This window comes from Solanum dulcamara, chromosome 4 (genome assembly GCF_947179165.1).
Source record: "Solanum dulcamara chromosome 4, daSolDulc1.2, whole genome shotgun sequence".
NCBI classification, from domain to species: Eukaryota; Viridiplantae; Streptophyta; class Magnoliopsida; order Solanales; family Solanaceae; genus Solanum; species Solanum dulcamara.
The window spans coordinates 6,621,998-6,649,364 of record NC_077240.1 but is presented as its reverse complement, the minus strand read 5'-3'; the positions used below and the strand labels follow the sequence as shown (position 1 = coordinate 6,649,364).

The 27,367-nt window shown below is 37.0% G+C and overlaps 1 long non-coding RNA gene across 8 annotated transcripts; it reads right to left on the bottom strand.

Annotated features, from left to right (window-relative positions):
• Nucleotides 1–566: 566 nt before the first annotated feature.
• Nucleotides 567–25,185, bottom strand: LOC129885823 (uncharacterized). Of its 8 annotated transcripts, none has more exons than XR_008766142.1 (9): nucleotides 25,114–25,185; nucleotides 21,697–23,821; nucleotides 16,397–16,564; nucleotides 16,240–16,279; nucleotides 14,911–15,003; nucleotides 14,090–14,332; nucleotides 5,363–5,423; nucleotides 4,635–4,833; nucleotides 567–799 (listed from the first exon to the last, which is right to left on the bottom strand). It is a non-coding gene; the product is annotated as an uncharacterized LOC129885823 (long non-coding RNA). The 8 variants fall into 8 exon arrangements; XR_008766138.1 differs by lacking the exon at nucleotides 25,114–25,185 and having other exon boundaries at nucleotides 21,697–22,889; nucleotides 23,651–25,103; XR_008766143.1 differs by lacking the exon at nucleotides 25,114–25,185 and having other exon boundaries at nucleotides 21,697–22,889; nucleotides 23,712–25,103.
• Nucleotides 25,186–27,367: the final 2,182 nt, after the last annotated feature.

The following is a 27,367-nucleotide window of genomic DNA, read 5'->3' as shown; positions in this document are numbered from 1 at the left end:
TAGATATAAATTTATTGGATTGAATAAATAAAAGAAAGTAAAAAAGAACAAAAAAGGAAAAATTGTGATTTAAGAAAATGATATAATAACATTAAATGATTAGATTAAGGGAAGGAATCCATAAAAGAAGAAATTGAGAATATTTTAATAAAGATAATAATACCATTGATGATGAAAGAAATTAAAATATGACTATTTTTAATAGTATTATGTAAAATCTCGATTCTAGGAAAAGATATTACTAGCATTGATGAAAAAAGGAATTAAATATGACTGTATTTAATGTTCTACAAAATTTTGATGTGAAATTTTATGTCTTTTAAAATAATTTTAAAAAAGGCCAATAAAAACTACAAAAAAAATAAATAAGATTCAAACCCTTAGAGAGTGCTACGTTACCGTTTTCATATCCACCTTTATTATTTTATAAAGATGTTATTAGCGTGGAGTTAAAATATTAAAGAAGTGATTTATAAAGAACTATAATTGGTTACTTATTATGCTTAATGTTTCTTTCAAGAATCAATATGCCATTATGTATTGATCATTAATTTACTCATATAAGATGTTATCAAGATGAAAATCAAATATCTCTCCATATAAAGATTAAACAAAAAACATGCAAGGCACTTTCTTACTACATACTAGAGACTAGAGAAATTACTTAATTGATGGTTCAACACTAATGAGTAATGTCACTTTGTTTTTCAGGTTGACCATTAGATTTCTGAGAGTCCACCAAGTTAAATCATCAGAAAGAGGCAGAGGCTAAGCCAGCACATCTGTGTTGAACCTGCATCTGAAGACAGACAAAGAAGTTCACCATTTACTCATTTATAAGCTTCAAACATACTCCAGTAGCAGATTAAAAAAAACATGGTGTGTGTGTGAGAAAATTAAAAGCGGCAAGACCAATAATGCACTACTTAAAACAAGTTTAACATATGAACTGAAAACATCACAACTCACAAGTGCAAATGTGCAATAAATAATTGACTGTTAGAACTTATACATTCATGTCCTCGGGGCAAAGGACTCCCTCTTGTTTCTCATGCACTGAAAAAACTGTGCCTATTTCACATTCGAGTAAACCAGCAAGCAAGGGAAATACCATTATTACTAGTATATCAATTTGTCAAACAAAATCTTATCTAGTATATTCAAAAGGTTCCATGTTATGTTGGATAGGAAGTTAAAAAGAGAGATCTGGCAAGGAGACCCCTGATATGTCACAGAGCTGGAAGACTTAGTTGATAGAGCTAAAAATTAAGACGAGCCAAACATATCAATTATGCAAGTGTCATAACCAATTTAATACAAAACTAAAAAAATATTGAATTTGCATAGATAAATAACCAAAAACATTACAAAACAGAAAGAAAAAAAAGAAGCAAAACAGAGACAAAACACAGAAAAACATTACAAAGCAGAAAAAGTCTGCACAACAGGGACTCCGAAAGCTCTTCTTTGTTGTGATAATACCAAAATATCAAGTTCGCATAGTCATCTTTATTTTTGTTTTGATACTTATGGGCCTCTTGGATTCTATTTTTCCCTATTTCTTTCTAGAATTCGTGGAATATGGCTTTATATTTGTTAGAACAGACAGAAATTACAAAACAGATTTTTCTTTTTTTTGCAGAATAGAGAAAAAACAGAACAAACTACAGAAAATAATAGCAGCAAGTTGAAGAACTGAGAAAAAAGAGTAACCAGCCCCAACAGTGCAGGAGTAGCAGCAGAGAAAATAGAGATAAGAAGAAGAGGAGAAAATACAAAAAAAGAGGAGAAGAGAAGAACTTACCTTGAAAAGAAGTCACAGGCTCGCAGCAGTCAAACTCAACACAGATGTTTAGGAAGGAAGAGAAGCCGCGCAAATATGTTTTTACAAAATTTTAATATAAAACCTTAGCCGCAGCAGTTATCGCTAAAACACGCCTTACGTTCCTTTCTTTCTTTCTTCTCACTTTCATCGCAGAAGCGCACACCTTTTCTTCTATGCCCCGCATCAGGGCAGAAAAGCGATAGAGGTGCACTCTGCCTCGCTTCATGCTTAAAGTGCTGAAGAGTGCACTTTTGATAATACTGCCCCAAACCTTGGGGTGTAAAGGGATTGTTTTCGATATAATCTCGGCTCAAGAAAAATCAATTTAAAAATGAAATGACGAAAGTGAAGAAGCCATGGCAAAATACTATAGAAAGCATGACAAAGCAACTGAAAAAGGAACAGTAACTACAACAAAATAATACAATAGCCGAAGTACAAGAAACAACAGATAGTATCAGAAATTGAAGGACAAGAAACTACAAGAGTAATGCTACGACTACTTAGTATGGAAGAAAAAGTGAGACAATGCTCAACTACTTTCTAACCTACTACCCTAATAGGAGACCTACATAACCTCCTGTCTAAGGTCATGTCCTAGGTAAAATGATTGTGTCATGTCATGTCTAATCACCTCTCCCCAATACGTCTTCGGCCTACCTCTACCTCACCTGAAGCCATCCACAACCAATCTCTCACAATTATGCACTAGGGCATCCACGCATCTCTTTTTCATATGCCCGAACCATCTTATTCTCGCTTTCCACATCTTGTCCTCCACCAAGGCCACTCCCACATTGTCCAACACTCTGCCCCATACAACATAACTAGTCTAACTCTATAGAACTTGCTTTAAATTTTGGTGGCACCTTATCTTATCACACAAGACTTCAAAAGCGAACCTTTATTTTATCCACCTTGCACGAGTGCAATGTGTGATATCATCATCAAGCTCTCCATTTCTTTGGATAATAGACCCAAGATACTTGGTACTTCCTTCTTTTTGGATGTCCTGGGTATCAAGCTTCACTTCCATGTCAATCTCATGTATTACGTCAGTGAACTTACACTCAAAGTATTCTGACTTGGTCATGCTCAACCAGAACCCTTTAGACTCTGCAGTTGTCTCCAAACCTATAGCTTAGCATTAACTCCGCCACGAGTCTCGTCAATTAAAACTATGTCATCTACAAATAACATACGCCATAGCACCTGAACCCTTCAGACTTTGCAGTTTGTCTCCAAACCTATAGCTTAGTGTTAGCTCCATTGCGAGTCTCATCAATTAAAACTATGTCATCTACAAATAACATACACCATGGCACCATCACCATAGCAAATAAAAACAAGCTAAAAGTTGATCCCTGGTGCAAACCTATCACAATTGAGAAGTGCTCTGAGTCTCCTCTCATTGTCCTTACCCTAATCTTGGTTCCAATATGCACATCCTTGATCACCCTAGTGTACGCCACAGGTACGCCTCTAACCTCCAATCATCTCCATAAAACCTTTTTTGGGACTTTGTCGTATGCCTTTTCTAAGTTAATGAACAAAAAGTACAAGTCCTCTTCCGCTCTCTATACTGCTCTACTAGTCTCCTTAAAAGATGAATGACTTCTGTAATCGAGCTCCCCGGCATGAATCCATATGGATTCTCGAAAATAGAATGCCCCTCTTCACCTTCATCTTTACCACCCTCTCCCAAACTTTCATAGTGTGGCTTAGCAGCTTGATACCCCTACAATTGTTGCAATTCTGAATGTCACCTTTGTTCTTCTACAAATAGATCATTGTACTCCACCTTCATTCTTTTAAAAACAATATTAAACAACCCAGTCAGTCAGTCCATACATGTCCTACCTGCAGTCTTCCAAAATTCCATTAGAATCTCATCAGGCTCGGTCGCTCTTCCTGCGCATCCTACGAATAGCATCCTTAACCTTTTCAAACTTTATACACCTACATTACCCAAAATCTTGACACCTTTCAAAGTGCTCTAAATCTCCCCCCACAATGTCCTCCGCTTTGTTCAAGAGTTTATAGAAGTTACTGTCATCTTCGTTTAATGAGTGTCTCCTCCACCAGTACTTTGTCGTCCTTGTCCTTGATGCACGTCACTTGGTCCAGGTCATGTGCCCTCCTCTCCCTCGCCTTGGCTAGCTTGTACAATTTCTTCCCTGCTTTATCCCTCTAATTCTACATACAAGCATTCAAAAGTTGTAGTGATATTCTATATATTATGTAATATGCATGTGTACTACGTTAGTAATCTTAAATACGAAATAAATATTTTACATCACTCAGCATGATGAGATGATCTTAAATGAAGCAAGATAATGAAGATTCATAGAGTCGCCTCAACTTGCTTGAAGTGAGGCATAATAATGGTTGTTATTTGGAAGTCAGTAAGCATGACATAAAGAAAAATCCATATGGCTAGATACACGAAATTCTGTCAATGGGGACATATAAATGCGCAAGCATGGTAAGATGGAAAAAGCATGACATAAAAGAAAAATCCATATGGCTAGATACACGAAATTCTGTCAATGGCGACATTTAAATGCGCAAGCATGGTAAGACGGAAAAAGCATGACATAAAGAAAAATCCATATGAATGTGCAAGCATGGTAAGATGGAAAAAATAAGTGTCATTGCTGCATCTCAGTAGCAGGGAAACTCCCACCTATAAAAGGAAACATTCATAACTGAGTCGATTAAACAATAAAAAGGTTGCTAAGACCATAATAGGATATCTGCATTTCAAGAACAAAAGAAATCTTGTTAAGATGAGTCAGTATCATCTTACCAAAAAAATTGCGAGTCGAGTTTTCAGCTATGTTGCTCGGACTCTTCAAAAATGTCAACAAGTGTGTGTGTCGGATTCTCCAAAAGTAGTGTATTTTTGGAGAATCCGACACGGGTGCGGCATCGAAAGTGAAGAGACCGCACAACTTAGGTTTTACGGACTAATGTTGAGATAAGGACCCCTTGAATTGACAATAAAACTGCCAAGAAAAACATGAGAATATTCATGATTTGGTAACTCACTAATGTGTGTTCAAACAGTCTATTGGAAAATTTTCGGGAACTGATTTTCTTTTCATTTCTTTCTGGAAAAGAAGGTGATTAAAAAGTAAATTAATTTACAAGAAGAGGGTCAAAGTGATAATATTTAGAATTTGGGGGCTCAGGTAGAAGTTGGTTCAATTTTGGTTTGAGTAAAACAAAACCAACAAAAGATTTTTGTTTTTGTTTTTTTTCTTTTGAAAATGTTTGTTTGTTCTTCTAGAAAACAATTTCGTCCTAATAAGCAAACAAATGTGATTTCTTCTTTTTAAAATCCTTTTTTACTGGGCCAACATTGCGTTAAGATTCTTGAGCTTTTGCAAACCGCACAGTACCGTGGTTTTCGGGTGCACCAGAATATCAGAATCAAGGAGCCAAAGACTGAAAAGAAAATTTTCAAGGAAATAGCCAGCTCTATGTTAATATCTGTATCTTCTCAATTTAATTCACAAGTTGAGGCATGCTCACCAAATAAGAAATTTATCCAATTATCAGTCACGGAGCCACCTGTATGGCCTTGAACTCTCACCTGCAGAATATTAATGAAACCATCTTATAATTAGGCAAAACGGTCGATTTGGTTATTGAACTAGTGCAAGGGGAAACGGCTATAAAAAGCATTATTGGAAAGAAATTGAATGTAGTCATTCTTTTCTGGATCTGCTCTCAGCAATGTAATCTGAGGGCCTGCCTTGGATTTTTCAATACTAAATCTGATTCCACAATTGCAGGCAATTACTGCATTATACATCCTTATTATTTGGCAACTCTTTTATTTGCTCATTCTTAGATATTTGAATAATCATCTTGAAACTATTTAACACTTCCTTGACTTAAGATTCGTTGCTTAATAAGCCTTGACCACTTAGATTAAAAGCCAAAAGTTATGAAGATTCACCAAATCCAGCTTTCACCCCCACCCACACCCCGCCCCAAATGCCCACCCCCTTTTTCATTTGATAGAGAATCTGAGATTCTCTCATTGGAGTTATAGTGTAAATAGTTGAGAAATTACAGTAATCAAAGTTGATGAGCTGTCATAAGGGAAAACAGAATAATTCAGAATTGATCGAAGTTACAGACAACTCTATCATAATTCATCTATTTCCATATAAAGGACCAGCTGTAGTCTACCAAATTCTTATCTGTCTATATATCTTGTGACCCGTCACCTCATTCAGACATTTTAGATTTTGAGAGCAAATCGAACCCTAATGGTTAGCAGCAGCAAATTCAACCTGATTTGAACTGGAAGCATTCATCATCAGATTCTATGGGTAGACAAGGGCCATGTTTCCATTGTGGCATCGAGCGTAAGTTCTATTCACCATCTATATCCCACCTTTTATGTTTATCAATAATCTCATGCTTTACAGGACTTGATTCAGTGATGCTTAGGGTTTATGTGCCTGATGTTCAGCAACTAAATTATGAAGACTTACATGCATGAAACACTAAATACCCAAATTTCCCTAAATGGTGCATGTGTTAAACATAAAACATAGAGTACTTCAATTTTCTCATCTTTCGAGCCAAATGTTAATTAATTTTCAGTACATCTGCATTAGTCTTGTTAATTAATTTTCGGTACATCTGCATTAGTCTAACCGGAACTGAGGTCATTTATAGGATAAATTGTAGATTTGGTCCCCAATCCCTGGCATCCATTGCACATTTAGTTCCCATTTATTTAATCTTTTGACAACAAGCGTCCTTATGTTCTAGATGATGTATATTTCGAACATTTTTCTGAGCAGAAGTTGTTCAAAGACAGCTAGATTCAGAATGGAAAGTAACACGAAGGGGAAAAGGTCATGGATGCACGCATACTATTCTCGATCTACTTTAAGTCGAGATAAAACTTTCCTTCACATAGTTGTCCTTAGTCCACACTTTCTAGAAACTTAAAGACCATAAACATAGAAGTTTATTTGCTCACTGATTGTTCAAAGACCAGCGTAATCATCACCAATCTATCCAGTTATTGATGTACGCACCATGTAATACGTCTTCAACTGCATACTTGTCATGGCTATGGTTCAATCTCTCTGATACTATGACAAGGCATGAATCTGGTCAGCTCTTTCCCTTCAAGATGAGAGTGATAAAACCAAAATAAAAGATATTGACATCGCCAACATATTTCTATATGTGGTCTTCTAGTAATAAGATACCCTTTAAGATCCTGCAGGTTCTCAAACCATTACCAGACTTGCAGTACTGAAACTTACATTTGAGAGAGAAATGCAAGCAGATGCCACACAGCTAGAGGACATATGAATAAACCGAAGTGAATATTCTCAACATTGTATCTATAACTATCAAAAAACTCCTTAAAATATACAACATACCAAGTGTAATCCCACAAGTGGAGTTTGGGGAGGGTAGGGTGTATGCATACCTTACTCCTACTTTTGTGGGGTAGGTAGGTTGTTTCCAATAGACCCTCGGCTCGAAAGAGGAGTATTCGAAGCAGGGTTGCAAGAAAATATGACACCAAAATAGCAAGATACAAAGTAAATGAAGCATCTGTCAGAGGGACATATTGGAGAATAAGAAATTAATGGTTACAATACTACTAATAATAAAGTGGATAGGGGATGAGGCTAGCTTCCTTCCTCCCACGTGAAATGCGACAACTTTCGGCTACTTACTATCCTTCTACCATAATCATCGACCGCCACACCTTTCTTTTTTTATAAGGTGAATACTTTTATTGACAACAACAACATACCCAGTATAATCCCACAAAGTGAGGTCGAGGGAAATCACTTTTATTGACAATTGTGGAAATTCCTTGTACAAGCCATATACCAAAAGAAGATAACCTGCACCAAAATAAGGTTCTCGACAAAAGAGATTCAATCCTCTATATGGATAGGGACCTCATAAGTACACCAAAAAGAAACTAGAGACAAAATACTATGCATTTTTACAAATTTTGTGCCACCCCCTCAAAAGCCCTCCTAATATTTTCCAAATAACTCACATGATTGCTAAGGGGGAAACACTCCAAGCCCTTGGTCATCTCTTCCCCCTCCTGTTGGTGCAGTTTGTAAAGCCTCCTTCATTGTGTCCAGTATCACTCATTGCATCCCAAACGAATTAAGAACCACCCTCCATAACCTATTAGCCACTTTGCAATGCCATAGTAGATGATCTACATTTTCACTAAACTCTTACACTTGAAGTACCAACTTACATAGGTGATCCTCCTCTTTATCATATTTTCCACAGTTAAGATCACATCCCTTGATGCCAACCACACAAAGAAACACACCTTTCTAGGTATCCAAATGGAATCATGAGGGAAATACATTCCTCTCTCTCCATTAAACACTTGTACTAAGTTTTGACAGTGAATAAACCGTTTTCACTCGTCCACCAACTCCATGCATCTGAGTTGTCGGATGGATTATCCCGCCCATACAGTATCTCAGTCAAGTTGTGAAATTCTTCCATCTCCCAGTACCAACTTACATAGGTGATCCTCCTCCTTATCATATTTTCCACAGTTAAGATCACATCCCTTGCTGCGAACCACTCAAAGAAACACACCTTTCTAGGTATCCAAATGGAATCATGAGGGAAAATACATTCATCTCTCATCATTAAACACTTGTAATAAGATTTGACAGTGAATAAGCCGTTTTCACTCGTCCGCCAACTCCATGCATCTGAGTTGTTGGATGGATTATCCCACCCATACAGTATCTCAGTCAAGTTGTGAAATTCTTTCATCTCCCAGTCCCGAAGGTTCCTTCTAAATCTTAAAACCCAGTGAATTACCCCGTCATGTGACCTACGCATCTGCTGGACCTTCATCTCTCTTTTGCAAGACATTCAGTATTTGTTAGGGAAAACTTCCCTCAACTCACTCCCTCACACCACTTACGTGCCAAAAGTTGATCCCGCTTCCATCCCCAACCTTAAGAGAAATATGACCACTGAAGTCTTCTCATCCCTACATAATACTCCTCCACAATCCACACACAAACGGAATTGTAATATTTCTAGTCCTCCATCCAACTTCCAGGATAACATATCTTTCCACTACTATCCCCCTCCACAAAGCATACTACTCTCTTCCAAATCTCCATATCTATTTCCCTAGCAAAGCATTAGTGAACACCTTGAGGTCTTTCCCACTGAGACCTCCCCATTCATTTGGAGAGATAAGTTTCCTATTCACTAAATGATACTTCCTAACTCTTTCCGCTCTATCCATAAAAAGTTACGCTGGAGTTTTTCCAACCTTTCAGTACTTCGGGGCCTGCAAAAGCGACATGAAATATGTAGGAATGATATATGAGTGCTTTTGATCAATACTTTCTTACCCCCTTTTGCCATCCTGCTAGTTGCTTCTCTACTCTCTCGATCACTTGATTACACACTGCAAAATCTTTGCTTGATGCACCTAAAAGTAATCCCAGATAGGTAGTAGGTAGAGTAACCACCTTGCAAAATTCAGCACCTGCACCATCTCCTCGATATTGTCCACCACTCTAACCGGTGTGATCTCACATTTTCTGATATTAATCTTAAGGCCTAACACAGCCTGGAACCACAAAAGAATCTGTCTCAAATGATCTAATCGGGATACCTTTGCACCACAAAACACCAATGTATCATCTGCGACTAAGAGATGTGTAATTGTCATATTACTATGCTCTCTGAAGGAAGCATCAAAACCCTTCAATAGACCTCCACTAGATGCCCTATCCATCATCTTGCTCAAAGCTTCCATCACCAAAATGAATAACAAGATAAAGGATCCTCCTGTCTCAAGCCCCTTGAACTCTCAAAGAACTCGCAATAGACTCCCACACCACACAAGATAATCTAGCGGTAGAAATGCAAAACTTCATCCATCTCCTCCATTTATTCACAAAAGCCTGTCTTCACCATTATGAAATCCATGAAACCTAATTCACATGGTAAACCTAATTCACATGGTCGTACACTTCTTAAGGTCCGACTTACATAAAATACCTGGCACACCTTTCTTCTTTTTGGAGTCCAGAACCTCATTTGCCACCAAAACTGCATCCACAATTTATCTTCCGTCCACAAAAAGCATTCTGAGAAGTGGACACTGTCTCATTCAGTTTTTTTTTAGTATATCAGAGAGCACCCTTAGAGATAATCTTGTAAATGCTTCCTAAAGACTAATAGGTCTAAAGTCCTTTATGCTTGTTACTCCTTTCATAGGCACAATGGTAATGAAAGATGCATTAAGACTCTCTCAAACTCTCCAGTGTCCTAAAATTCTAGCAATGGTCTCCATCAACTCACCTTTAACTATCCTCCAAAACTGTTGAAAGAAAACTAAGGTGAATTCATCTTGTCCTAGCGCCTTATCCGCCGCACAACTCGTCACCACTTCCCTCACCTCTACTTCTTCTATAGCCCTTTCCAACAACTCCCGCATCCCCTATCCGACAAAAAGCTAACCCACCATCCACCACCCACAATTCACTTCCTCCTCTACCTCATACACATCTCCATTCATATCTAACGCCTCGATAAAGTTCCTTCTCCTAGTTGCTACCGTGACCCTATGAAAGAATTCTGTACAAGAATTCCCATCTTTCAACCACAAAGCCCTCAATTTTGCCCCCTACTAGTCTCTTGAGCAACTGCTAAAGCAACGGGCTACCCCTTCGCCTTTCCCATCCTAACCTTCTCCCTCTCTTCTAATGCCCTCATCCCTGCCACAAGCTCTAACTCCAACACATCAATAATAAACTCCCTCATTCTAACTTCCACCCTCCTAAACACCTACATATTCCGCTTCCTTATATCTCCTTTTAACAATTATAACTTGCTAGCAAGTCGGAAAGAGGGTGTACCAACAACTTCATACTCATTCCACCAAACTTCTACTATATCTTCAAAATCTAGCGGTATGTGCCATATGAACTCGAACCTAAACGAAATACGCAAGGCCCTTCTTCTACTACCATCTAGCATGACAGAGTAAATGGTTCGAGGTCAATCTGGGCAATGGAGCTTGCAACACATCCGATACCATCCTTGTCATTCAGTGGACACCAAGAATCTACCAAGTCTTGATTTGATATGGAGTTTCCTGCTCCGCCTAATGTAAAATTGTTGCCCTCTTCAAAGGATGATTAATGAGGTACTAGTTATCAAAGAACTCTGAAAACTCTTTCATTGCCCTAAACATCGTCCTACAACCTACCCTTTCCTTAGGGAATCTGATTGTGTTAAAATTATCTTCCAACACCCAAGGTATCCCTTATCTCGCCATCATAGTAGTCATTTGTTCGCAAAACCCCTCAGATCCCTCCCCTATTGGTCCATACACTCCCCCAAAAATCCACTCCTCACCACTCCCTAGGGTTTTTACACGCACCAGAAGCATGAAATCCCCCTTACTTACCTCTAAGGTCACTCCCACCTTGCCCAATATAATTTCATTCCTGATCTTATCTCTCTTAGTACGCCCACACATCCATCTGAGCATTCTCATCTATCCTACATTCATCATCTTCTAAATGTGGACGTTCTTGATTGACAAGCATTATGCCTCATACAACAATGTAGGTCTAACCACCACTTTATGGTACATACCTTTAAGCCATGACAACACATTTTTATTGCAAAGTACCTCGAGATAGGTACCTTCAATTTACCCACCCTACTCCAATACGATGTACGACATCATCAATCATTCTATCTCCTAGGAACTAGGATAATAGACCCAAGACACTTGAAGTTTCCTCTCTTGGTCTTGGGTATGATTTGTGAGTCGATCCACACTTCCAACTCTGCCTCGAGTGTTACATCATTGAAGTTACACTAGAAGTACTCTTTTTTAGTTTTGCTTAACCTGAAAACTTTAGTCCCTGAGATCTGTCTCAAAACTTCCCGTTTTTCATTAACTCCACCCTGTGTCTCGTTATTCTATACTATGTTATCTGCAAATGGCATGAACCACGATACCTTTCATTGAGTATATCGTGTCAATTCATCCGTCACTAAGGCAAAAAAGAAACGAGCTAAGGGTTGATCTCTGGCGCAACACTATCATGATCAGAAAGTGTTCCAAGCCTCCTCTCACTGTCCTAACTCGGGTCTTGATTCCATCGTACACATCCTTCATTTGCACTAATGTAAGCCACAGGTACACATCTAAACTCCAAACATCTCCCGAGGATCTCCCTAAGGATTTTATCGTACACCTTTTCTAGATCGATAAACACTATATATAAGTCTTTGTTGTTGTCCCTAGACTGCTCCGCCTGGGTAACCCAACACCATATGTAAGTCTTTCTTGCTGTTCCTAGACTGTTCCGCCTTGGTAACCCCTCAAGATCCCTAACACCTCTCTTGTTGCTTTCTTGATGCAGTCAACTATCTTAGCCCACATACTATCAGCGTCCCCACTAGATCATTTCCTTCTTCGTCGTCTTAAACTTTTCACTATTCCTCCTCATCTAAGCTTTCACTAATGTGTTGTAAGCAACCTTCTTTGCTTTCACTATTCCTTGGACCTTTTCATTCCACCATCAATCCACTTTGTACCTGTCAGGGTAACCTCTCGAGACCCCTGACACCACTCTTGTTGCTTCTCTGATGCAGTCAGCTGTCCTAGCCCATAAACTATTTACGTCCTCGCTACTCCCTATAGCCACTAACTTCTCTCTAAGTTTCTCAGTGCTGGCTTCAATCAGGCCTCCCATCAAATCCTTGTTTGGTCATATGCAGTCCTCTTCTTCTTCATCCTTTTGATATCTAAATCCATAACCACGAGCTTATGTTGGGTTGTAAGATCCCCTCTCGGGATCCAGTCCTTGCATAAACCTCTATCACATTTTCTAAGGAGCAAAGAATCTATTTGAGTCTTAGCCACCACACTACAAAAGGTCACCAAATGCTCCGCCCTCTTCTAGAAGCTTGAATTAGCTATGACCAACTCAAAAGCTTTCACGTAGTTTAAAGCGAAACTCCTCCAGTTCTATCCCCAAAGTCGAAAGTGTCATGTACATCATCATATCCTCTCGAAGTGGTCCCTATGTGACTATTAAAATCCCCCATTTCTATCCCCAAAGTCGAAAGTGTCATCATCGTATCCTCTTGAAGTAGTCCCTATGTGACTATTAAAATCCCCTCCTAAAATTAGTTTTTCAATACGCAGGATAACTCTCACAACCTCGTCCAACTCCTCCCGGAACAAAGAAGTGTTTTTTGACCTCCTCGTCCAAACCTGTTTGCTGCAACATATGCACTAATTACGTTAATAGTAAGCCCTCCTACAACTAGCTTAATGTACATTATCCTATCATTCACCCTCCTAACCTCTACGCTTGCTCCTTGAGTTCCTAGTCCACTAAATGCCTACTCCATTTCTACTCCTCGATCTTCTTGAGTACCATAACTTAAATCCATTTACATCCCTAGCCTTGGATCCTACCCATTTGGTTTTCTGAACACAAGTTATATTATCTTCCTCCTCATAAGAATCTTCACTAACTCTATTGACTCCTTCATCAATGTCCCTATGTTTCAAGACCCAATTCTCAACCTAGGAGCTCCCTTGGTACCCTTAACACCCCTGCCCCCCGCCCCAGCCGCCAATCAAGTACATGACCATAAACTACATCAAACCCTGAAGCCACTAACGCCAGTTATAGAATAATCTAGTGTACAATAAACAACAAAAAATGGGCAACCCATAACGTCAAATACCCTAAATCTTAACATTGACCGTTACACAATACAATGACGAAAATTACTAGAAGCAATAAACTAGAGAAAAATATTGTTCATAGTAGGAACCAGAAAATGCAGTAGTATTTATAAGGGCGCGGCAATAAATTCACGAACACAATATCAGATTAAGGAAATCAGTTAACAAGCAAGCAACAATAAGGGGCTGTGCAATCTCTTTAGGAAATATCAGATTTAGACATAGGCGAATCTAGAAATTCTAGAACATGGGCGCACCACTAAAAAAAGAAGGAAAAATGTACTGAATGGGAATTGATCCCAAGTCCTCAAAGCAAATAACTAAACATTTAACCAAGAGCACCATTTTAGCCTTTTTGTAGCATGGGTGCCAACATATAATATTATACCATATCAATTCACTTGCCCGAAAATTAATAAACAAATTCGCCCCTGGATTTAGATAAGACAAGAAAAGAGAAAAAGGGTGGTGGATCTTACCTTGGAGTTGATGGGCATAAAAAAGATTTCCATAGGCAGATTTGCCGAAATCCACTGAAGTCTGATGTACTCCTGGTTAGTCAGTTGTCGGAGTTGGTGGATCGTCGGTCGACGGTCATCGGGATGGAGTCGCTGGATTATTGCTGACTGGTGGCGGCAGTGCAACGAAAAGAGGGCAGTGGTCAGGGCAGTAACGTGGGGGGTTTACTGTTGAGCGCTAGAGAAAGAGATGGTCCCTGTTGACTATTATACAGTAATTATTGTCGGTTTAGATGGTAACTTTCCTCCTTAAAATATCATACAAATAAATGCAGTCTGCCAAGAGGTTAACTATTTTGCATGGTTCCTTAACATATCAAGCAGATCCTTTTCAATCTTTCTACCATCAAGCTCAAAGTTCAACTATTTTGTATGGTTCCTTAACATGGTGATGAAAATGTGAGTACAAAAACAGTCGAAGTATCCTAAAAGTCTATGCATGTTTCACAGAAAGAAATTTCCTCTTGTTTTTAAAATTATATATAATCTAGTTTCGTGACGCTTTCGTTCTCGTGCAATACATTCTATACCTTTTTTATAGAAAATCTTAATTGTCAATGATTATTGTGCTTTAGTTTCTGACCTATAAGAATTTATTCATATTCATCCCAGTTTAAACACTAATTAATTTTGAACTCAAACAGGAACCCTCCATTGGAGAGCTGGGCCACCTGAAAAACCAGTGCTCTGCAATGCATGTGGATCAAGATGGCGCACTAGGGGGACACTAGATAACTATCTTCCCAGACATGCAAACAGAGAAACACAGAGCTATCAGTTACCTTCTGAGATGAACCCAGGTCTCTTAGCTCGTGATGACCAAAAGCTAGAAGTTGGAGTAGAGGTTTCTGGACAGAAGTGCTCTTCAGCTTGTCCTGAAGAGAAAATGAATAGCATACCAAGCTTAGTTTCAGCAGGATCTTCCTCAGTCAACGGCATGCAGATGGAAGAAACAAATGGTAAAATACTTTCAAATATATAGAGATCACTTGTCTCAGCAAATATGATGCATGTTCTGAGCAAATCCTTTCTTAAGCGTACGGGTAATAAAACAGTAGAAAACTAATATCTTCTTATTCAATTTCAGGCCAATTTCTTTCTTCTGTTTTGCATGTAGTAAGCGCAAAACTCTTGGGGCGCGTTTGGTTGGGGAACAAGTTATCCCGGGATTGTTATACCACCTTCAATGTGGGATAAAAACAGCACAACAATCCCGGGATAAGTTATCCCGGAATTTTATCCCAACCAAACATGGGATAAGCTCATCCTAAAATTAATCTCAGGATTAGTTATCCCTTATCCCCGTACCAAACGAGCCCTTAGTCTCAAAGAAAATTATGAGATAGATGAAATTAGGCAATCAAATCATGGTAGATGCACCTTCCCAAAAAGTAATCCTGCAGTGCAAAGTATTTTGATTCAAAAGAAAAGGAAGAAACAGTTCGCCCAATATTATTATTGATTCCGATTACAAATTTCTCTTATTCTATTGATTAGAAATGGACAAATTAGACCCCAACCCCCAACCCCACCAAAAAAAAAGGAGCGGAAAACAGGGAAAGAATCTACAGACCCTACACAACAGATTTAACAGTGAAACAGAAAAATTTATCAGCAAACTCCCACTATCCAAGTGGTTATTTTATGTTGGTATCTATTACTCAAAAGAATCGCTTACACCCTGAGCTCTAAGACAACTTGATAAGCATGTCTCGAGATTCACACACTTGGATTTATTTTTATGCAGGAAATTCCTTTTGTTTCCCGATTATTGTGATGTCCTTGTCAAATTATCTAATGTCTAATCACATTCAGGATTTTACCAAATAAGCCGTAGGGAAGCAATTACTTATGATACTCTTTAAGCATAATATTCGGTTTCTTTCTTGCTCAGAGGCCATTAATTATAGTGTCTCCCCTAAGTTTTGAGGGCTTACTTTCCTTTACACAATGAACTGAAATTGACAAATTTCAGGTAATTTCGATTTTCAATAAAGATATGAACTAACCAGTCCAACTATACTTTAACCATACAAATAATACTAGCTTGACCAAAATAAAAAAAATCTATTGTATTAATACCTTATTGTTTTATGTGCACTAACATTTACCTTTTGTTGGGAGAAGCAGACAAAGATCCTTTCTGGAATCCTGACCATGTCCCAAAAAGAAAGAGATCAGAGCTTACACAACTCATGTTGTCACCTGTTAAAAGACTCCAGAGGCAACTTTATAACAATCTTCAGGAACCAGAATTTGAAAATATACCTGACGGTGATGAAGATGTCACTCTAATTTATGCAAGGAATAAATACATTCCTCCAAATGAGATTGGACTTGGAGCTATGCTGCTCGTATCACCAACTACTACTACAGAACGTTCGACGTCTCTACCTCCAATGGCAGCACATAATGGCTCTTGCTCAATGAATGTTCCTGTAGAAAATCCATCTATGTAAGTAAATTTTGAGATGCATGCATAAGATTAGCTGGTAAGTAAAGCCAACTCTTATTGTCTAGCTAGTGCAATAGGGAAGCCAAGTGCACTAAAGCTCCCGCTATGTACAGGAGCCGGGGAAGGGCTGGACCACAAAAGTCTATTGTACGCAACCTTACCTGCATTTCTGCAGGAGGTTGTTTCCACGGCTTGAACTCGTGACCTCCTGGTCACATGTCAACAACTTTACCAGTTATACCAAGGCTATCCTTCTGTCTAGCTAGTGCAATGTTGGTTAAAACAATTTGGGCTGTTCCAACTTTACTGGATGTCCCCAACGCCAACACATAACAACTTGGGTGTTTTGAGACCGTCGACGTCTAGTTACCCAGTTGTGCATTTATTTTGAAGTTTTGTAGTTCATCCGTTTTACTGGATGGAATTTCCAAGAATTAGATATATCAAAATCTGCTTTTTAGGTGCATTTTTAATATGTCAATTCCGATGTCTATCACCGTGTGCTTACCTACAAGTTTGTTAATTTGTGTGGACGTCACGGTAGACTTACATTGTGACATCTCAAAGGGCATTTCACTTACATATGCTTGTCATTACAACTGTAATGTCTTGCATTATACTTTGTTTCAGGATAAACAATAATGTACTGGATCATGTGGCTATGCAAAATGAAACTACTGGAAATGAGGGAGGAAAAGCAATTGCACGTGAAATAAGACTCGCTCCACATCATATGGATACTACATCAAGGGTATGTCAATAAATTGCTCTCTAAAATGCTGCTGCTATTGAATTTTCTTCTTCATACGGAGATGAATGTCTGCTTATTGAAGAAATGGGTATATCAGCTTTAGGATAAGGTATGATCAACCACAAAAAGTTTGAAAACTAAGTCGACCAAAAAGTCTCTTCGATCTCCTTCCAAGTTATAACGACAGGTCGATAAGACACTACACCTTCCAATAATATTTACACTAAAGAGAAGCTAGAGAGCCATTAATACATAATCCAGGAGCAATTAAGACTCAGATTAATTTAGTACTGAGTTTCAATAAATGTCCCCAAGTAGCAACATCGCACTCTTCAAAATAGATTTATACTTTCATATTACTTAGAAGACTTTGAAGCGATAAGAAGTAGACATAGTAAAAGTAAAACGACAACACTCCTTTGTGACATTCGACAACTTATACTGCTATTCTAGCAACAAACATTGCAGAAACCAAAAAATGGATCGACTATTCACAACCCTAAAAATTCTTAGGAGGCCAGGAAGTACTAGAACAAAAGAAAGGGGTGAAGAAAGCAAAATATATTACTCCTTAGAAAAGAAAATGGAAAGCAAAATATATTACTCCTTAGAAAAGAAAATGGGATGTGGGAAGAAATGTGAACGTTCAAATCTCTGCCATTCTTTTGATCAGTGGCAGAGCAATGTAAACTATGATAGCTGAAAAAGGAAACAATAGGAATGATTCATGAGACTGGATAAGCATATCTTAGGCTCCAGAGCATCATAAAACTGAAAAAGGCTACTTTTGGGTTGTACCTTCGTATTCTTAGTTTTGTTTGAAACTTAGGATGCATCTACAAAGTTAATTATTTCGCCAAACAAGTAGAATTGGCGGGAGATATAATTTTATGCCAAAAGAGAAAAAGAAAGATGGTGGAGCCAAGATTTTCTACTATATATTCAAGTACAAGAATGAATCTTGATGGAAGGAACATAACATGATAGCTTAACACAAACTTGCAACTGAGTATTTCAAAGTCAAAAAGTACACCTGCTTGTTGTCTTTCGGATTAAATTTCCTTCTTTACCAGCAAGCCTATTTCTGTATTTTTGCTTCAACGGAATGCTTGTGACATTACAACTACTGTCAGAGTAAACGACATAAAAAATAGCTAATGTACGTGTAGTTTCACTAATATTGTTGTTCCACACACCATATAAAATCCTTTACTTGTCAAAATAATCATTGTCAGCATCAACAGCAAAACATACGATTTTGAAACAGTCTTAAGCAAAACTTCAAGAGGTCAAGGATGAAATAGTATTAAAGTGTCTTACCTAGTGCCTGAACCTGAAAGGAGTCCCCTCCTACTTTTAAGAATCTATTCACAATATTAGTCTAGAGCAACAAAAAAAAAACAATATATGAAGCCCCTCTTAGCCGAAAAAGATGGGGGACATTAGACATTTATATACTACTACCTTAAATCCTATTTAAATGTAATTTAAGCTTTTGGCACAAACATTTAGAAAACCATTTAATAACATTAATTATAAGGGTTATTTGACTAAGTTACCCTTTATGTCTCTTCAAATTACCCATTATAAACTTTTTAGATCATTTACTGGAAGCAAGGGTATATTTGAAAAAGAGCAATTAAGCCTTCTTGGTTTCCTAAAATGACACTTATTTCGTACCAACTTTGAAACAATCTCTCTACCTCCACGAGATAGTTGTGGGGTCTGCGTATACTCTACCCTCCCCAGACCCCACTTGGTGGATTTCACTGGGTATGTTGTTGTTGTTGTTTAAGGAATCCTAAAAAGTATTTCAAAGTTAAGAATAAATAAGGACAACTCAAAGCACTGGTACCTGCTACTCTATTTTAGTAACCTAACCATTTTTATTTTTATTTTTTAATCAGGTAAACACTATCATTAATCAAAAGGCCAAAAGTGGCCGTATACAAGCAGTATACCAAAAAGTAAAGAGCCTACAAAACGACATGGTTCTCTACAAAAAGACACTCAATCCTCTATACATCCCGAAACTACACGGGTACACCAAACATAAATTAGGGATCAAAGAATACTCCTCAACTGCTCAAAACTCATTTCTACCCCTTCAAAAGCCCTCTCATATCTCTCCCTCCAAATAATCAACATCAAAGTCAGAGGAATAGTATTCCATGCCCTGCACTTTCTCCTACTTCTTCCGTTCTTCCAGCAAAACAACAAGTCCTTCACAGACCTTGGCATCAACCAAGACATACGAATCCAACTAAAAATGCCCAACCACATTCTCGTGGCCATGCTGCAATGAAGTACAAGGTGATCTGCATCTTCACCCGCCTCCTTGCATAAGTAACACCAACTAAGGCAACCAACCCTTTTTTTCCTAAGTTTTTCCTCCGTCAGGATCACCCCTCTAGCACCTAACCATAAAACGCACCTTCCTAGCCACTTCAGGAATCCAAATCAACTTTACAAGAAAAGCCTCATCCGCCCTCACCAAAGTAACCTAACCATTATGTCAACAAGGACTACAATCACAAGGAAAACTCCAACTATTTATCCGTAACTCCATGTTTATGTTAGTTCCACTTCATTGCTTTTTTCTCTTTTCTTCAAGAAAATGAATCTTCCTTTGCATATGTTGCAAATAACACATCTTCTTCTGTCCCTTTTCCTCTTAATCTCTTGGGTAACTTCTTTTTTTTTTGATGACTGTGGTGTCCGGGTTAGCTTTTGCGCACCATCTCTTGGGCAACTTATCCATCCACCAAAAAATGTAAATAAAAGAAGAAGAAAAGAGTATAGACATATTGACACTTGTAACTGCACAACTAAGAATTTCCATCTGGAAGATTAGCACCTAAAATCCTAAATGAGCAAAATGTGTATTTTCATTTTTACTAGATCTGCTAGTTAAGATAACAACTGCATTATTAATCATCCCGCTGGTGAGGCGTTTCCATCCATTCCAATAAACTGAAACAGAAAATGTGGAGAACACCCTAAGTACTTAACTACTAATAGCCACATCAAGGAGGTAGAGACACAATTTGATTTGTTGAAAAGACAATTCAAGAATCAGTTTATTTATTTTCTATGGATTCAATACACTTCTTATTTTTAAGAAACTTCTTCTTCCAAACATCTCTTTGGCTTTTATCTAAGAATTGACATGCCACCTCTGTCCTGTTTTTGGTATATACAAGAAAATACAAGTATAAAAGTGTTTCCTCATTGACGATCTTCTTTGTAGTCTAGAACTCAAATAGTGAATTTCAAACTAATGTTAATGTATGGATTATAGTCATAGAAATTTAGAAAATAGCATATGTTAAACCTCTTTTGTGATTTGGTACATCCTTACATATTTCATAACTAATTGAGGTTCCTTATTTGATTACTGCTTGACATTCATTGCTCAAGGTCTCCGGCCAGAAACTATATCCTCAGAGAGATGGAGCAAAACAAGGAAGCTCAGTTAAGAGGCCAAGAGGACGACCAAGGCTCTCCACAACCCAAGGTACATATCTGCTTAAGTTTGTTTTGGTTAATAAATCTCCTTCTAGAAAGCTCTACAAAATTGAAATCAAACGAAGATCACATATTTGAAAGACAAGTGCTGGTATATCTACACACACAAACAAATGTGAATCATACTCCTATTGTGAAATTCTAGTGACTAGTTTTGCTATGGATGGAGAAAAGTTGAAATCATGTTAGGTGTGTTTGGTATAAAGGAAAATGTTGTCCTTGAAAATAAGTAATTTTCTTACTTATTTTTTGATGTTCGATATATATCCAGGAAACAGCCGTCCTACCTTGGTAGGAGTAAGGTCTGCGTACATTCTACCCTCCCCAGACCCCATGTTGTGGGATTTCACTAGATTGTTGTTGTTGTTGTTGATATATATTCAGAAAATTTTGTCCCAAAAGTATTTGTATATAATAAAGGAAAACACTATTGGGGTTGGTAGGGATGGCTAGGAATGTGAGGGTTGTAGGGATGGAGGCTATGGGGCTGGGGGTGTTGGAGGGTGGGATTAGGCAATTAGTATGGAATGACAATTAAGGAACTTGTTTTCCTAATTCTACTAGGGAAGTCATTTTCCTCATTTTAAGGAACTTGTTTTCCTAAAGAAAATACAACAACAAACCCAGTGTAATCCCACAAGGGGGTCTGGGGAGGGTAGGTGTACACATACCTTACCTCTATCTCTTACCTCTACCTCATAGGGATAGAGAGGTTGTTTCTGATAGATCCTCAGCTTACAATAAAGCATATCCAAGCAGTTAGGAAAAGGAAATATAGAAATGAGAGTAGTAGCAACAATGAAAAAATATGAAATGAAGAGATGTAGAACTTACCTTTAAGTCTTGGCGGTACCTTTTTTAACACACAAGACTCTGGAGGCCAACTTATATTTTGCCCATCCCACACCAATACGATGTGTGATGTCATCACTGATCTTTACATTAACTTGAATTAAAGACCCAGGTACTTGAAGCATCCTCTCTTAGGATGACCCAAGCGTCAAGCCTCACTTCCACACCGACCTCATGTGTAGCATCACTGAACTTACATTCCAAGTATTCAGTCTTGGTCTTGCACAATGATGTAATTCTAACCACAAATTATGAACAAAATGCAAAATTTAAAGACAAGAAAGTAGATAGATAGACACCAAAAAAGAAAATAGAAAGCAACCAAAAGGTATATTAAACCTTAAGACCTCAATCCGTTAATCCTACAAGAAGTAACCTACCTCTTACGGTGACCTCGAGGGAAATCGATTCACCTTGCAACCAACATTTCTAAACAAGTTTTCAACCAAAGCTTGTACCAAGCTCTCAAACAGTCTTTTAAAAAGTTCACAATATCAATATACAAAACAATCTAAAACTAAAATGAAGACCTAAACTAGTTATTTATAGTTTTAGGCTAATTATTAAACAAGGTCCAAAAGTGACCCACGAAATAAGCCCATTATGAATCTTGGCGAGCTAAAGCTCTCTTCCCCAAACACTTTGGCGATACACCAAAGTGATAGGGGCCAGTCAAATCCTCACCCTTCAACTGTTAAGTTTGGCGTAGGTAGATAGTTTGGCGTGTCGCCAAATGTGACTGTGGCGTCACCAAATATGGCAGAATCTTCCATTGCTTTCCCTTCATCACTTCAAGCAATCTTTAAGGCATAGAACCCCTTCTTTGCTACCAAAACCAGCTCAAGGATCTCTAGTTTCATGAACAATCCTTGCAACCTTTGAAGATCCCTAGCTTGGCCTCGAGTGAATGGCCTTAAGGCAATCTGGATTGCATCACTCAACCTGTGTCTCCAAACCTCCACCCTAGTGTTAACTCCGCCGCGAGTCTCGACAATCAATACTATGTCATCTGCGAATAACATACACCATGACACCTTACCTTGAATATGCCGTGTCAGTACATCCATAACTAGAGAGGGGAAAAAAGGGACAAAGAGTCAATCCTTGTTGTAACCCATCATGACTGTGAAGTTCTCTGAGTCTCCTCCCACTGTCCACAACCTAGTCTTGGCTACCTAGAGAAAATGTTTTGCAAAGATTCTGACCATGAGAAAATTGAAAAACATAGAGAAATTGGACAAGTATAGTGTTGAAGTCATTTTTTCATTTTTTTTTCCTCATAAGTTGAGTTCGCAGAATAATAAAATGATCTCCATATAACTTTGTTTTTAATCAAGGAGTATCAACAGAGGCTCTATAAAGGTGCTAACCTTATATTGATATTTTTTATAGTATAATTTTAAAAAGGTGATAAACAGGAAAAGAAGCCAGATTTTGATTTAAGGAAAAGCGGAAAGCATTTTGAAAGCAAAAAGAGCAATTATTTCTTTTTAGAAAGATTTTAAATGAAGGAACAATACTTTCAATTTAGGAAAGCAGAAAGCATTTTGCAACTGATCTAAAAGGGAACAATACAATCTATAGGGAACAAAGGGTCGGTTACAAAAGTTAATAGAGATGATTCTCAACATTGTAGCCATATCATGATAATTGTTCTAGTATGATCTTTGACATTTACAGAGAAGTTTCCAAAAACAACAGATTCCTTGCTCACATTTATAACATGTAGTGAGAGTAGCATATAGAGTAAAAGAGGGAAGATAATGTCTCCATCAGCTCTAAGCATATAGGAATCTAATCAATATGTGGTAAGGGAGAGCAGAGGGACATATTACTTAAAATAGATTGTATGTGCATACATAATCAGAAAAAATATTGTATGTGCGTTGAAGTTTCAATAGCATGTTTTCAAATTTTATCTCTATGTATCCTTTACCGATTATTCACATGAGTTCAGAAGTGACTCTTTAACCACCCAAGGAGAGAAGTTCTCATACAGAAAATTCTCATCGCCACTCGTGAATTTTGCAGGCAATCTCAACAAGGATAGAAAGTCTGAAACAGCAGATGACAGTTCACAGGCTTAAAGCTCCTCTTTAATAGATATCTGAATGAACATATAGTGGAAGATCAGACGCAGATTCAAATGCTTGAACCACATATGGCAAAAATGGAAATTGGTTGTACCTTACTACTTCCTTTATTAAAGTCGTTCCAACAATTATGTCTTCTATGATACTTGATTCTATTTTGCTACATTTGCACATTGTTTTTACATCGTGCCTGATACCTAAGATACAGATGTGCTTATTACCTGATAAAACTAGTACTCCTGATGCTGATTGGATGCAGTCTGCACTTTGTGATTAACTCTATTGCATTGGGAAAGCATTGATGACTGCTGAGTTTTCAAAGAGCACTGAAATTTCTACTTTTGCCAAAATCTGACTAGCACTAAAAATCATTTTATATTTCTTTCTATTGCTGGAAATCTAGTACTTCAGAAAAGACTACCAGCTGTTAAGGTTTGATAACTAGAAAACAAACCTGGCAATTTTTCATATGAATAGCTTCTGAATTTGCACCAAGGGTACATCAGAGTGTTGAAAAAATGTGCTCTCACGGAGTCATTACATTTTTCTTGAGGAAATGAGAGCTTTATCTTTTAAACCTTGTCACTTCATCTATTAGGCTAGTGTGTACACTGAGTTGTCATCTGCTTAAAACAGCAGAGCAGAGGTAGTATATAACATGTGGATTCGGCATAACATAGTAGCTTTGATTTAAACCTTCTACATGTTTTAAAAGAATCACTAAATATGTACAAAAATTAAATTCAAAATTCAATTACTTGCACTTGAGGGCTGAGGCCATGTCCTAGAATCCAGAACCCATAAGGTTCAAATCTTGGCTCTAGACAAAAATTATGATAATTTATAGTTTCGTCTTTTTACTTGCCACCTTCCACCTTCCACCGCAATAGTTATCAAGTAACTCTGTCTATCAAAGCTAAGACTAGAACAGATGGAAAGAAATCATTTTCATTTACCACTAGTTCACACCCTTGAGTGTGATAATTTGTAGTTTCCTCTTACATTTATCTTGTTCTTAAGAATTCTTGAATATGGTAATGTTCTTTATTGTATTAATTCTGCCTCAAATCCTACAAAGTGCTTATGATAATTGGCAGTTCACCCAGTGCATCCACTACATACAAGGGCGGCTCAACCCTAAAGGCCCCAAAAAATAAGGGCCTCCAAAGAACCAAAAATCCCCCAAATTCAGCTCGCTCAAATACGAAACCATACCGAAGATGCACAAAAAAGAAATAAATTCGACCGATTAAACGAAGAACCGAAAGCACAGAGCAGACAAAAGATGAAGGAGATACATACATACATTAAAATGTTAATATTAATTGTGAAGCACGGCCAATAGCACACTTGGAAGGAACCCTAACACTTTGTTTGGATGTTGGTACATATTGTTTCATATCGTATTGTATTGTATTGTGTTGTATTATATAGTATTGTATTATTTTAATGAATATAATATTTGGATAGATTATATCGTTCTCCTTCGTTACATAATGTCACACATCATAATTCGAATGATAAAACTTATCAAAAAAGTAGGGTATAGAGTTACTATGCAAAGTTAGGATAAAAAATAAAATATAATTATTAAATAATAAATAAAGATAAAATGAGAAGAAAATATTAAGATAATGAAGCGAACACACCACATCGATCGTTACATAAAATGGATTTTTTCGTTGTTACCTAACAATTAATTTAAACGATACGATACAATATAATTTAAGTAACAATCACAACACACATTGTATTTAAACTAATAATGTAATACAATACAATGGGTAACAATCATCCAAACAACGTTAATATAAAAAAAAATGTATTTATTCTTATAGGTTGTTGCTAATCTCTTACTAATTATTATACACATATTTTTGAAATTTTATTATTGATATAATTGTAATTAAAAATCGTAAACAGCTAAATTTACAGCTACTTAAATTTGAATCAACCGTATTTTAATATTGACTTTGTACAATTGTCTTTAATTCTTTGAGATGTCTCATTAAACATTTCAAACTCAAACTAATTAGATTATCAAATAATTAAATTTAAATGTCTTAATTTTGAATATCTTCTAAAGATAGCAATTACTATAATATTGGTTATTGTAATTTAAAGTATTACAAAATATTATATAAGAAAAAAATGATACTCTAATTGGCATATTTATGAAATTAAGTCTTAATTTTATTTTCAGAAAAGGATCAAAACTACCTTTCAACTATTCGAAATAGAGCACATATACCTTTAAAATATATTTTGGCTCAAAAATACTTCACATCATACAATTGGCTCAAAAATACCCTTCACGTCATTCTATTGGCTCACTTCTACCCATCTGTTTGACAAAATGAAATGTGCATCTCATGTGTATAAATTTACACCACATAGAATCTCCACATAAGCACCACACCACACCCCATTAATTAAAAGAACCAAACTCATCCATTAAAAGACTCAAACCTATCCTTGACTCCCGTAGTTATGATTACCTTGACCCCCGTAGTTATGTCTGCCACAATTAATTTGCAACAGTTTTTAAACAACTCCCGTAATAATTTGCGGCAGTCAGACACCCCTGCTTGTTAGCCTGACTTTAGGAAGAACACTTCAGCTACTTCACAATCATCTATTGATCACGTTGAATAGATTATGTTGCTCTGCAACTCAGTCCAGGTCAGACCGCACCCATCTTCTTCCTAGAAAAGCACCTGCTTGATCAGATAGCACATTTGCATAATTGTCATTTTGAAAAATTAAACCTATCACCCTTTGTTAGCTATGTCTACCGGATGAAAACTATAGTTTAACAAATTAAATAGCCAATTAATAGTTTACGTAAAAACTGTTGCAAATTAATTGTGACAGCCATAACTACGAGAGTCAAGAAAATTATAACTACGAGAGTCGAGGATAGGTTTGAGTTTTTAATGGATGGATTTGGGTCTTTTAATTGATTGGGTGGGGTAGGTGTGTGTTTATGTGGAGATTTTACGTAGCGTAAATTAATACACATGGGATGCCACATTTCATTCCGTCAAACGGAGGGATAAAAGTGAGCCAATAATATGACGTGAAGGGTATTTTTGAGCCAGAATATAGTTTAAGGGTATATGTGCTCTATTTCAAATAGTTAAAGGATAATTTGGGCCCTTTTCCGTTTTATTTTTAAACACTTTTAGAATAATTTTGATAATTTATATAACATTTCATTCTTTAAAAAAATTTCAAAACTATAATAAATACGAGAGATTTAAACATTTGTGTTGTTATGTATCATACACTAATTTATATATATTTATTCTTGTCTTATTGTCAATTAAAAAAATTAATTATTAAATTATAATATATTACAATATTTTTTTAGAATTTATGAGAATAAAATATATTAAAAAAGAATTAAAGAAGTTTAACTCACATTTTAAATTTTGGCTTTACTCCACTTATTTTATTGAGCCACGCTGCATATTTTTAGACTAATTACTCAATTATATTTTTAGGAAAATTTATATATCGTTACAACTTCAAGCAATTATCTACATATGGTTAAGCCT